Source organism: Mustela nivalis (genome assembly GCF_964662115.1).
Source record: "Mustela nivalis genome assembly, chromosome: 19".
NCBI classification, from domain to species: domain Eukaryota; kingdom Metazoa; phylum Chordata; class Mammalia; order Carnivora; family Mustelidae; genus Mustela; species Mustela nivalis.
The window spans coordinates 41244546-41256781 of NC_139038.1; the positions used below are offsets into that span (position 1 = coordinate 41244546).

At 47.8% G+C, this 12236-nt stretch overlaps 1 long non-coding RNA gene across 1 annotated transcript; it reads right to left on the minus strand.

Annotated features, from left to right (window-relative positions):
- Positions 1-1136: 1136 nt before the first annotated feature.
- Positions 1137-7523, minus strand: LOC309854023. The gene is made up of 3 exons (XR_014306068.1): positions 7510-7523; positions 4399-4552; positions 1137-1282 (listed from the first exon to the last, which is right to left on the minus strand). It is a non-coding gene; the product is annotated as an uncharacterized lncRNA (long non-coding RNA).
- Positions 7524-12236: the final 4713 nt, after the last annotated feature.

The following is a 12236-nucleotide window of genomic DNA, read 5'->3' on the forward strand; positions in this document are numbered from 1 at the left end:
TCTTGCATTCCTGGCCCAACCCAATGTAGCTCCAGTTTCTCTGAAGCTGAGTCACGTTTTCTCCCCAGAAAGAAGTCGGCATTGGTAAAAAACCAACCACAGTATTTCTATTGCAGTGTCCCATGACCTCTCAATCCAGAGACCCCTGAGTACAATAGGGTCTTCAAATGCCCTCAGGGACAATGAGGACCAAACCCTGGGAAGAGCCCCAATATGTCATCGTCTACTGTACTTTCTCACCTACCAGCATGTTCTGGGGAAGCTCCCAGAGTCCCGTACTGAGCACTCAGCCAACAAGGCAGATTCTCTGTCACACCTCAGTAGGCAGGAAGTTACTGCAAAGGTCCCAAGGTCTCCCCAGGGCATCGGGTGAACCGGCTGGAAATACAGCTCTGGCTCTCTATCCTGCGATGAGAGAATAGAGCTGGACCCCATAACCTGGGAAGAAGGAGGGCTTTGCAGGATCCAGCAGCTCTGCTGCAGAAGGGATTGGGAAAAAAGGGCCTAAAAGGGGACAGAAGCATATACACCCAAATCCTCCTGCTGCTGAGGAAGGGATGGGTCTCCTGTCTGGGACCTCTGCCCTGCCCATCCCTCAACAGGGAAACTGTGGGAGGACTGTGGGGCATCATGGGTCTTACCACAAACACTGCCACCATCAGCTCCACTCAAGGCCCCCCTGTGGTTGGGGGGCAGCTGGTGAGGTGAAAACCCTGCACAAAACCTGGTTTAATGCAGGGCCTCCTCACCAGGCTCTCAGGGCTCACAAGACACTTCATTTTCTGCTCACTGTCACAGTAGACCACTGCCTAGGGACAGCCACCTGTCCCACTGATCACTAACTCCCTAAACAAGCAGGTGCCATGTGCTCAAGAGGATCTGTCACCAGAGTTACTATAAACACCAGCAGATCTAAATTCAACCTGGGGCCCCTCCCCAGAAAGGTTCCTGGGGTCCCTTGCAGTAGAATTACCACGGAGGGTAATCTTGCTCTATCCTCCATCCCCCCACTGCTGCCAGGGTGTTATCTGTCTGAAGGCTTCACCCTGTGCCCTCGAAGGAGAGGGACTCTAGGTCCCCCTGAAGGGAGATGCTGACACAGAGACAGAACCATGAACAGTTTATTGGGGAGATACCAGGAGAGACAAAGCACAGGGGACAGGATGGGCAGGGAAAGCATTCAGACCACCAGGAAGAAACATTCATATCTTGACTAGATATAAACTCATTGGAGCCTGGTTGTTGGAGGTCAAGGAAGTCTTCAGATTACAAAATGATTACCCTGTAAGGCAAGAGGATTTGGGTTAGTACAATGAGATCTTATGTTTTCCTAAATGCTCTCTGCCTTGCATACTGTATCTGAGGCCTTGGATGAACACTTGGGTGTGTGGCCACATCTGTGAGTCTGTATGTAATAGACAATAACTGTCTTCACATCTCACATAGAAATATCTGATTGTACCTGTTCTCTTAACTATATTTTACTTCATTGTGGCTAGGACCTGACATTTAATAGAAAAAAAGGGGGCTCTTTGCCTTGTCTTTGAAATGAGAATTGCCACTACCGGGGCTGAGGTATTACACTCTTAGTGTATTTTATGGACTTAAACAAACATTTTTTGATGCTCATTGGCATGGAGCTATTTTCATTTAAACAGTGAGAATGGTGAATGGTCAGAGCCCAGATTCTTTGCCAATTATTATTATTATTTTTTCTTTTTGAGACAGAGACAGAGAAAGCACAAGCTTGCGAGCGAAGAGGGATGGGGGAGAAGGTGAGGCAGAGAGAGAATCCCAGATAGGCTCCACACTCAGCACCGAGCCCGACTTGGGCCTCAATCTCTAAAGCTCGAGATCATGACCTGAGCAGGAATCAAGATTCTGCTGCTTAACCCACTGAGTTGCCCAGGAGCCCCAGCAGGTTCTTTATGTACTTCAACTCCTATTGTTCTAGTGACCTCAGAATCCAATATGTTCTCTCTATGGCAGATTAAAATAAAAGCTGAGGCTCTGAGAAGGCCCCACTGAGAGCTGGTATTTGGACTGAGAAATCTGGAATACAGGCAAATCTGGACACTGGGACTGAAGTCCCAGGGAAATGCACAGCTATAGACAGGGTGGTGATGCCGATGCGGAGGCCTGGTGACAGGGCTCCAGCTAGGGCTGCTCCTGGCCAACCCTGACTCTCCCACTAACAGTCTGACTCGGGCTGAGGCCAGGGCGGCCACCCTTCACTGGTTCTCCGTCTTGTCTTCATGTTTTCTCACTGCGGGACTTAAAGTCAGCCAGACAAGAATCCCCAAAGACCAAGTTAAATTTCCCAAATCTCCACGACACTCTTTCACATGGTTCAGAATTTTCAGAAATTCAGGGAAACAACGCTCTTCACAGACTATGAGTGAATGGCCTCATGGCAAAAATGAATTTCTGAGACAAATAATGGCGTGATCCACACTGTGTGAGTGAACACATGCTGCAGTCGGTGTGGACGGCATGGTGTCTTCACACTCACTCTCAAGCTGCTGGCCTGCCAGGAACGGCCTCACCCTCCCTGAGAGAAGCACAGCCTCTCCCTGAGCACCGCAGGCCTTCTGGGCATCCACAACCTCCTGTTTCTGTGTGACTCAGGGCTCCCTACCTTCTTTCTGGATACATCTCTAGTTCTTCCCTTATACAGAACACACGGTCTATGTCCTGTCATCAGTGTGTCCCTCCCTTCTCTCAGACACACACCTTCAATTCCTCACATTAAGTCCTCATCCCTCCCGGAGCACAGAGCATCGTCTCCATACCATATGTGTGTGAAACCTGCTGTGCCCAGCATTCGGAGAAGGGCAGGTCTCTGCCACCACAAGGAGCCTACAACCCTCTCAGTATGACTGGAAGACAAGGTCCATCAATTATAAATAAAGAACAACCAGAAGAAAGTTACCATGTCTTTAGCAGTCTTCACTCCCTCATGCCACGAGAGGCCTGTGGTCAGCACCGCTGGTCCTTGTGAAGGACGCACAAGCATCTATATCTGACCCACACCATGGAAAAGACAGAAGCTTCTCCACCTGGAAGTGACTGGGCAACATTCCAACAAACCCTCTGCACCTGCCTCCAGCATCTGCCACTTTTTCTTTCATTCTCACCTCCCAGACCATACAAGAGCATTGCCTACAAGTTTCTAAACTGCAGAGGACAAGGGCAGACCCCTACGCTAATGAACAATGAAGGGACCACAGACCTGTGTCAGGCGTTTATACAACTAAGGAAATGACAGCTTAAACCCTACACACTGCAGATGAAATGAGAGGTGTTTCTCCCTCCCAGAACAACGTATGCAGATGCTGGATGTGCACAACGGTAAGAGACAGATGTCTGCCATTGTGCAACGGAGACACTTCCTTCCCAACAATGGCACCTGCCCACTGCTTAGTGTGTGCAAATAGCCAGGCACAAGCACGTGTGTCCTGAAGAACTTCAGAATCATACAGCGTCCCCAGCCTGGTTTCCCCTTGAATGTCAAGCCCTGAACACAAACTCTGCCTTTGCTCCACTGACACAACCAGAAGGTGATGATCTGGAAATAGACGCCTGTAAGCTCTGCATGAAGACTTGTCACTTTGAACGGGAAACGACACCACACACAGACCCCAGGATATACCCAACACACACAGATCAGGACACTGTGCTGCCCAGAGAGGAACAGGACTCCAGAAATGGGTACAACTGAAAACACGCCTGCATTTACTTGGTTCTTTTCTGGGACCTTCTCATGCACGGTGCTGCTATTGTCCCCTTGGGCTCCACAGGCTTCTGATTGGGACCGAAGGCCGAGAAGGGACAGAGGTGGTTTCAGACTGGCAACGACCACACAGGATTCAAGCCAGCCCTCTACCCCTGCCCCAGCCTATTCCCCTCTCTCCTTCTGGAGGGTCCACTGTGTTTCTCACAGGACTCCCCTGACCCCTGTGGACAAAGGCGGGAATTGTCCATCACCCTCGCAGATACGACCACTCTGCCTGGGACATATGTTTCCAGAACTAATCTATAATGCTGGACAACTGGGGGTCTCCACATGTGAGACTGATGTGAAGGTTGTGCTTCATCCAGCCCAGAGCCCAGAACATCGTGTCTGTGTAGTACACCTGGGCAATGCTTCTATGTCTGTCCTCTGTGGAATGTCACTTTTCTGCTCCATAGTAGACGCCTGCTGCCCAGTTCTTTATGGCGAACCAGACAGTCCATGATATGGACGTCAGACAAAGTGGAGGAATGTTACCATGTCCTCACTTGGGCTTATTGCTGCATTGCAAAACCTTGTGGTACCACCTCTCCATCCTCTCCACCGACAGAAGGGGTTCAACTATGAATAAGCTCTATGACCCATGTCAATTCAGATCATCTCACCTTGTGGTGGAGGAACGAGGTGTGGCCGAGGCCCCCATGTCGACCACTGTGGAGGTGGATGAGGAGGAGGGAAGTCTGGTACATTCCACCCCATGTGGTAGGGCATACGGAGGAGCCCTGGGCAATGAGGGAACTCTCTCACACCTCTAGCGACCTGCAGAACAGACAAGAAAATATTTTAGCAAAACAGACAAAAGTTGCAACACCAAGAAAAGAGACCAAAACAAAGAGCTCTCAGCATCCGGCTCCTTCTCCAATACCACCTTCCAGGAGAGCTGCATCATGCTAGAAAACTTACATGCCCCTCCCAGCTGGGGCCAGTACAATGAGCGGGGAGAGGGCAATGGCTGTTACAGGAATAGCCTGTCACCACACATCACTGCCCATGTCGGCCCACATTCTCCAGCAAGAAGTAGTGTCTTCAAGATGAAAAAGGATCATTGCAAACTAAAGCAGCACATTCCAGACACGGAGGCATCGAAATCCTGGACAATACTTCCTCTATCCTCCTCAGCCACCAGAGAAGATTTTGCTTTGAGCAGAATAGAGAGAATGTGACGAAACTGAATGCCCTTTCTCCACAAAGTTTCTGAGCCACTTGAGGGGAATCGTTGGCCTGTAAGTCCCTGACTCTCCCCACGCTGCCTCGCTCCTGACAAAGGGGTCCTCTACTCTCTACAGTTTCTGTCCATGGCTACAAAGACACTTGAGGAATTAGGGCCTTGTGGTCTGACAGGGGCACTGGAAAAGTGTCGTCCAAGGGACATGATATCAAAAACCTTTATTTACACTGAGAAGCTGTGCTTGTCTTTTTTTTTTTTAAAGATTTTATTTATTTGACAGACAGAGATCAGAAGCAGGCAGAGAGGCAGAGAGAGAGAGAGGAAGGGAAGCAGACTCTCTGCTGAGCAGAGAGTCTGATGTGGGGCTTGATCCTAGGACATAGGCTCATGACCTGAGCCTAAGGCAGAGGCTTTAACACATTGAGCCACACAGGCGTTCCCTGTGTTTGTCTGAAAACACAGCCATTTGGAAATTTCAACCTACTGAGTTCCAGAGTAATTTTGTACAATGGGAAATGAAGATGGGAAGGCTATATAAGAGAATTCACAAAAGGGTATATGCTTCCCAGTGGAAAACTCCACATGTGTGATGAGAAAAGAAATCAACTCTCACAGTAACTTAGGACCAAATGACCTGCTCCTGGAAACCCAGCTGAAGGGCTGGGAGGCAGTGATCATGCACGTAATCACTGATGTCCCCCTTCAGAACGTGTGACCCAGTGTGCGATTACGACAGTGCACATAAGAGCTTTGACACTTCAAAATACTTGTAGAAAGGGTCTTAAGTGGGCTGGTTCTGCAAGGCACATTTTCCAGCAGAAGTAAAATGGAGATGACTTGTGAAACATGCCCTGAGAACATTGCAGACTGCAAAGGAGACAGTATAAAATGCAGAGAGAGTTTTCCCCAGTTTCCGTTTGTGAGGATTCCCAGACCCATCTATCCCCAGCATGAGCACAACACCAGTGCACCTGAATGTAACCTAAAGGGAGTCGGGCTGGCCAGAGGACTTCACTGTGGAGGGAGGGGCCCTCCTCCCCCAGTTAATTCCCCGGAGTGCACTGTGGGCAGGCAGGGGTACACATCCACACACACATCTTCCCCACCACCATGTTCCAATACTATAGCATCTGTGCCAGAACAGCTATCCGCCCCCTGTGTCTCACCTAGCACCTGGGGTGAAGAGATTCCATGGGGAAAACTACTGTCACCACATGTTAATATAGATCTGCACACCTCGACAGAGACAAGAGTGTGACACCAAGGATAATCAACTAAGGAAAAACTCCATTTACGACAGGCCAGTATCTACAGCTGGGACCACACCTCTCCCATCACAGCAAACAGAGCAGCTCCTTCTATACATTGAGAACAAACACAATGATAGGCCCTGGAAAACCTGTTGTCCACACGTGGAAGTGCAGGTGCTTATGGGTCAGCCGGAAGCCCACCACCATCCCCCCTGAACAGCTCTGCTTCCCTCCCTGACAATGGGATCTCCTACACTCCACAAGGGCTGTCCATGGCCACAGACACCGCTGACGAGATAGGAGTGTCTGGAGTCCTGCAGAGGACCTGGAAGAGTGCTTTCTGAGAGTAACAGGACCCCTTTGAGTGAGCGAGACCAGCTCTGTGGATCTACGTCCCCGACATTCGGACAGTCCTTAGCTCAGGCACAGAGCAAATGCCTAGTCTTTGGTGCTGAGACCCACTGATGGGCCGATTTGATACCCCCAAATGGGAACCAGTGTGTCTGGGGAGCACAGGCAATGCTCCCAAGATGGGTCGGGAGAGACCCTATGAGTTGGCACAGCCATCAGACCCCATCAGAACCCGCTCATGGAAGCACAAGTAAAACACGTGTGAGGTGTGGGCCTTGCAGAGAGTCACTGGGATTCCCTCTTCAGGGCTCCAGGGGGTGTTTTCTATGACACACCTGGCACCTGCCAGAGTTCATCATCATCTCACCCAGGGGCCAACTGGAGGGATTCCAGCTGTCGTCTTCATCCACTCAGATGGGACGCACGGGAGGTCACAGCTCACCTTCTCCACAAACACTCAAGCTGCCCAAAGCATGTGGGGCAAGTGTGACGCGGTCCTGGCTTTTCCCATTTTCCATCTGAGGACCTCTGCAGATACCCTCCCAGGTTAGTCTCCTGACCCGAATACTAAAAATGCTCCAGCTCCCGCAGGAAAGCAAACGACAAGGAGTCAGCCGGACTAGCTCACTTCACTGTGGGGTGAGATGTCACCCTCCTTCAGTTATGTACACACACACATACACGCACGTCCACACACACACACATACACACACAGATGCTTGAGGTGAGCATCCTACCATTACGTGTCTCAAAGCATCTACAGCTTTGGGAGGAAGCACAAAATTGAAGATCTCTAAAGCAGCAGGCAGAGGCTCCTGGGTGAACAGTGTGCACTCTGAAAGGGATGATCGCAGGACACACACCAAGGCCACAGGCTAGGACAGGGACCTGTCCACACTGCAATCCATTTCAGAAACGGACACAACTAAAAATGCCCAAGCACTTACCATATGCATCTCTGGGTCGCTTTGAGGGCTAGTGCTGCTGTTCATCCTGGGAACCACTCTAGATGCTAGATCAGACAAAGGTCAGAGTTTTATATTGGTTTCGTGCCCTCCATGCCTTCCTCTCCCCATCTTGCACTCTTTCCCACACTTGGGTCCCTTATCAGAGGGTTTCACCCGTGACTCAAGTGAGTCCTTTGCAACGAGAGACACCAGTCTCCTCTTGCCTGAGACACTCCAGGGCCCTGGTTCCAGTGTTTCTGTAAGTAACCCATCACGTGTAAACAGGTCGGGGTACAACTGGCTATCAACACTAAAACTGGGGTGATCAACACACATCAGAAAAAAATCACTGTATCTTCATAGATTAAACACCTAAGTGAGAATAGCCTTGCATGGGGACATCCACAAACCCTCAACATGAACAGCCCATGTTCTCTTCTCAGGCCACAGGTGGATGGTTCATTTGTCCATCCTGCATTTGGGACCTAGAATGCGTGACTGGCCAACAAATAAACATTTCAGGGAAGAAACAGACTTTGACATTTGTATAGTCACAAAAAAAGAAATCATAGACAGATTGAGCAATAAAGCTATGGCATTGCACCGATAACATGAGAGGAGTAAAATATATTTCATTGCTCAATATGGTCCTATAGATGACAAATAAAACAAAAATATAGAAACCTCCATAATGAGTAAATAAATGCCCCTTTTCACAAATAGTCTTTTATTTTTTGTCAAGGTTTGACCACTGAGTCAAGGTGGGAAGGGCGCTCGTCTCGCGCCTTCTCAGGCTCAGCTCTTCGGAAGGCGGTAGCAGGGGGAAGGTGTGGAGCGGCGTGAGCTCCACCTGTCACGGGGGCAAGTGTCCTGCTGCCTGGGGACATATAAGAAAAGCACCCTCCTGTCACCCCTTCAGACAACCTGCAGGCTGGAGGTGGACACACAGCAATCACCCACAGGAACAGGAAGGACACCATGTGGTTTCACAGCAGAAATCAGGCTGCTGCATTTCACATCGTGCTCCCTACCTTGCCACACAGGCTTCTGCAACTCAGGCCTTCCCGGCATCAGTTCCCGCCTCACGGATCCCACAGGTAGCATCTCCCTTTGCATCATGCGCAGTCTTGAACACAGAAAAAGAATGGACATCTCTAAGAATTACAACACCATGTCCTCTCCTAGGCAGGAAACAGCATAGCCGTCACCTCTCCAAACACCCGTAAAAACGCACATCAAACTCTCACACCTGTATTTCAGGTAGGCGTTCTCCCTGCTCTGCTGCATCATCCTTGTTTCCCAATACCGAGCCTTCATCTGCGGCAGAAAAACACACCCACCTTCAGTTGTGCCTAACTGTGTCGCATACGAAGATGAGGAAAAGGAAAATACTTACCCAGTTAGCCAGAGCATTCCTCTCTTGAACTGCGATCTGAAAAAGCCAACACACCAGAAACCCATGTTCAGGGCTCTAAGGGCCACGACCATCACCTGCAGGGGGCGCCAAGGGGTCAGTGTGTTGGACACAACTCCCATTACCTTGTGGTTGAAGGTGAGGTTAGACTCCTGCAGCTCTTCCCGCATTTCTTCCACTTCTCGTCTGTGAGGGGGGACAATTGTTTTCATCAGACAAAACCCAACACTGGGTGTGATTTTCAATCATCTGCCAATGTGGCCATCCTCCTCTTATCTGTCCCCTCATACAATTGATCCTGACACAGGAAACACTTTCACCTGACTATAATTGGACTGTGGGATCAAAGCTGTTCTTACAGCCTTTCCTTCATCATTTTTTTTTGCCTGCAGGATCAAAACCGACAAAACTTCCTTACCCGTTTTCAATCTTTCCCTCAGTTATCACATGACAAATGTCTTTTGTCATGAAGCTCTATTCTCCTTTAACTTCTATCCTCACTATGGTTCCCAGGTTTGCAAAGACCAGCACAATCAGATGCCACTACCGGGCTTATGGGAAGGACTCATCCTAGGACAAACTGTTTTCCTCCAAACACCACCTCAAGGATGCTGGTATGGAGCTAGTTTCCACAGTTAGGCCAAACTGGGGATCCGGATATGTTTAGTAACGTAATTGTTTTGTGCCTTATCATTCTGTGTCAGTTAATTCGCTCTGGATACATCCTCTGAATTTTAGTGTATATTACTTAATTGAGTCCTCAAAATGTACAAAGATTAACAATCCAAAGGGAGGGAGGAGTCAAGATGGTCGAGAAACAGCAGGCTGAGATGACATCAGGTAGCAGGAGACGAGCTAAATAGCTTATCAATACATTCCAAACACCTACAAATCCAACAGGAGATCCAAGAGAAAAAGAGCATCAATTTGAGAAACAGAAAATCGACTACTTTCTGAAAGGTAGGACCCACAGAGAAGTGAATCCAAAGCGACGGGAAGAGAGACCCTGGGGGGAGGGTCCGGCTTCTGACAAGCAACAGAGCACAAAACCAGGACTTTTAAAAGCGATGCGCACTGAGGGATGTTGCTCCAGAGGCTAAACCGGGCTGAAGCCCGTGCAGGGACAGCATGCCCCCAGGTCCTGCAGGGTCACAGAAGGCCCGGGGGTGTCTGAGTGTCATAGAAAACGCAGGTATTAGAGCAGGGAAGCCGGGAACAGAAAGAGAGCCAAGGAGTGACCTCTCAACTCAGCGTTACCTTGAACCGTATTGCATGGCACAGGATCTGGGGAAATCCCCCCAAAAGAGCTCAGCGATCTAAGGGTTTCGGAGACTCCAGGTGGAGCTGTGTGCCAGAGACAGAGACACTTGGTCACAGCCTGGGTGAGGTCTGAGCACAGCCGGAGGCCAGGGAGAGGGAAATGATGAGTGCTTTTCTCTGAGGGCGCACTGAGGAATGGGTCCCTGAGCTCTCAGCTCCTCCAGGCCAGAGATTGGGAGGCCGCCACTTTCATTACTGATCTCTGGAACTCTACGGAAAAGTGTTCAGGAAACAAAATCTCCTGAAAGCGACCCCAGCGGATTACTTAGCCTGGCCTCTGGAAAGGGTGGTGCAATTCCGCCTGGGGCAAAGAGACCTGCGGATCACTACAACAGGCCCCTCCCTGAGAAGACCAACAAGAAATCCAGTCAAGACCAAGTTCACTTACCAAGGAGAACAGCGGAATACCAGAGGAGGCGTAAGCAAACCATGAATTCCTGGCTTACTCCTCATGATACTTTAGTCTTGCAAAGTTAATTTTTTTAAAACTACTTTTTTTATCTTCAGCTAATTTTTTTTAACTTTTACCGTTTCTTCTTTTAACGTTTTTTAAACTAGTTTATCTTAACAATACTTTTCATTAAAAAATTTTTTTCGAACCTTCATTATTATTGTTGTATGTTATCCTTCATTGTATCTAACTTCAGTTTCTGTATACACGTAGGGTTTTTTCTTCTAAAAAAATTCGGGTACAACTTCTTCTAATAGATGAAACTACACCCTAAATCTACCACCGGGCTTGTTCTACTCTCCAGCCTGAGCAATTCTTCTCCACTTTCTTTTTCTTTATTCTCCCAACCAACTTACATATCAACTCTTTCTTTAGAAATTTAAAAAAAAAAATCTTTTCATCTTAATAGTAATATTCTGTCCTTTCATTGTGTTTACTCTTATATATGTTTTCCATTCTTTAAAATTTTGGGAGGTAATTTCTTGTAAGAGACAAAAATACACCCAAAATTAAGTGAATGACGCTGTTCTAGTCACCAGTCTAATATGTATATATATTTTTCTTTTTTATATTATTTCATTATTTGTATTCTTTTAAAATTTTTTTCCCTGAACTTCCTTTTACCCCCTTTCTCTCCCACCACGATTTGGGGTCTCTTCTGATTTGGCTCAAGCACACTTTCCTGGGGTCTTTGCCACCCTTTTAGTATTTTATTTGCTCCCTCAAATATTCTTATCTGGACAAAGTAACAAGGTGGAAAAACTCACCACAAAAGAAAGAACAAGAGGCAGTACCGAAGGCTAGGGATCTAATCAATATGGACATTGGTAATATGTCAGATCTAGAGTTCAAAATGACGATTCCCAAGGTTCTAGCCACGCTCTAAAAAGGCATGGAAGATATTAAAGAAACCCTATCTGGAGATATAAAAGCCCTTTCTGGATAAATAAAAGAACCACAGTTTAACCATGTTGAAATCAAAAAAGCTATTAAAGAGGTGCAATCAAAGATGGAGGCTCTTACTGCTAGGATAAATGAGGCAGAAAAAAGAATTAGTGATATAGAAGACCAAATAACAGAGAATAAAGAAGCTGAGCAAAAGAGAGACAAACAACTACAGGACTACTTGGGGAGTATTCCAGAGATAAGTGATACCATAAGACAAAACAACATTAGAATAACTGGGATTCCAGAAGGAGAAGAAGAGAGAGCAGAGCAGAAGGTCTATTGGAGAGAATTATTGGAGAGAATTTCCCTAATATGGCAAAGGGAGCAAGCATCAAAATCCAGGAGGCGTAGAGAACCCCCCTCGAAATCAATAAGAATAGGTCCACAACCCGTCATCTAATAGTAAAATTTACAAGTCTTAGCAACAAAGAGAAAATCCTGACAGCACCCCAGAACAAGAAGTCTGTAACATACAATGGTAAAAATATTAGATTGGCAGCAACTTATCCAAAGTGACCTGGCAGACCAGCAAGGACTGGCAAGATATATTCAGAGCAATAAACGAGAACAATATGCAGCCAAGAATACTATATC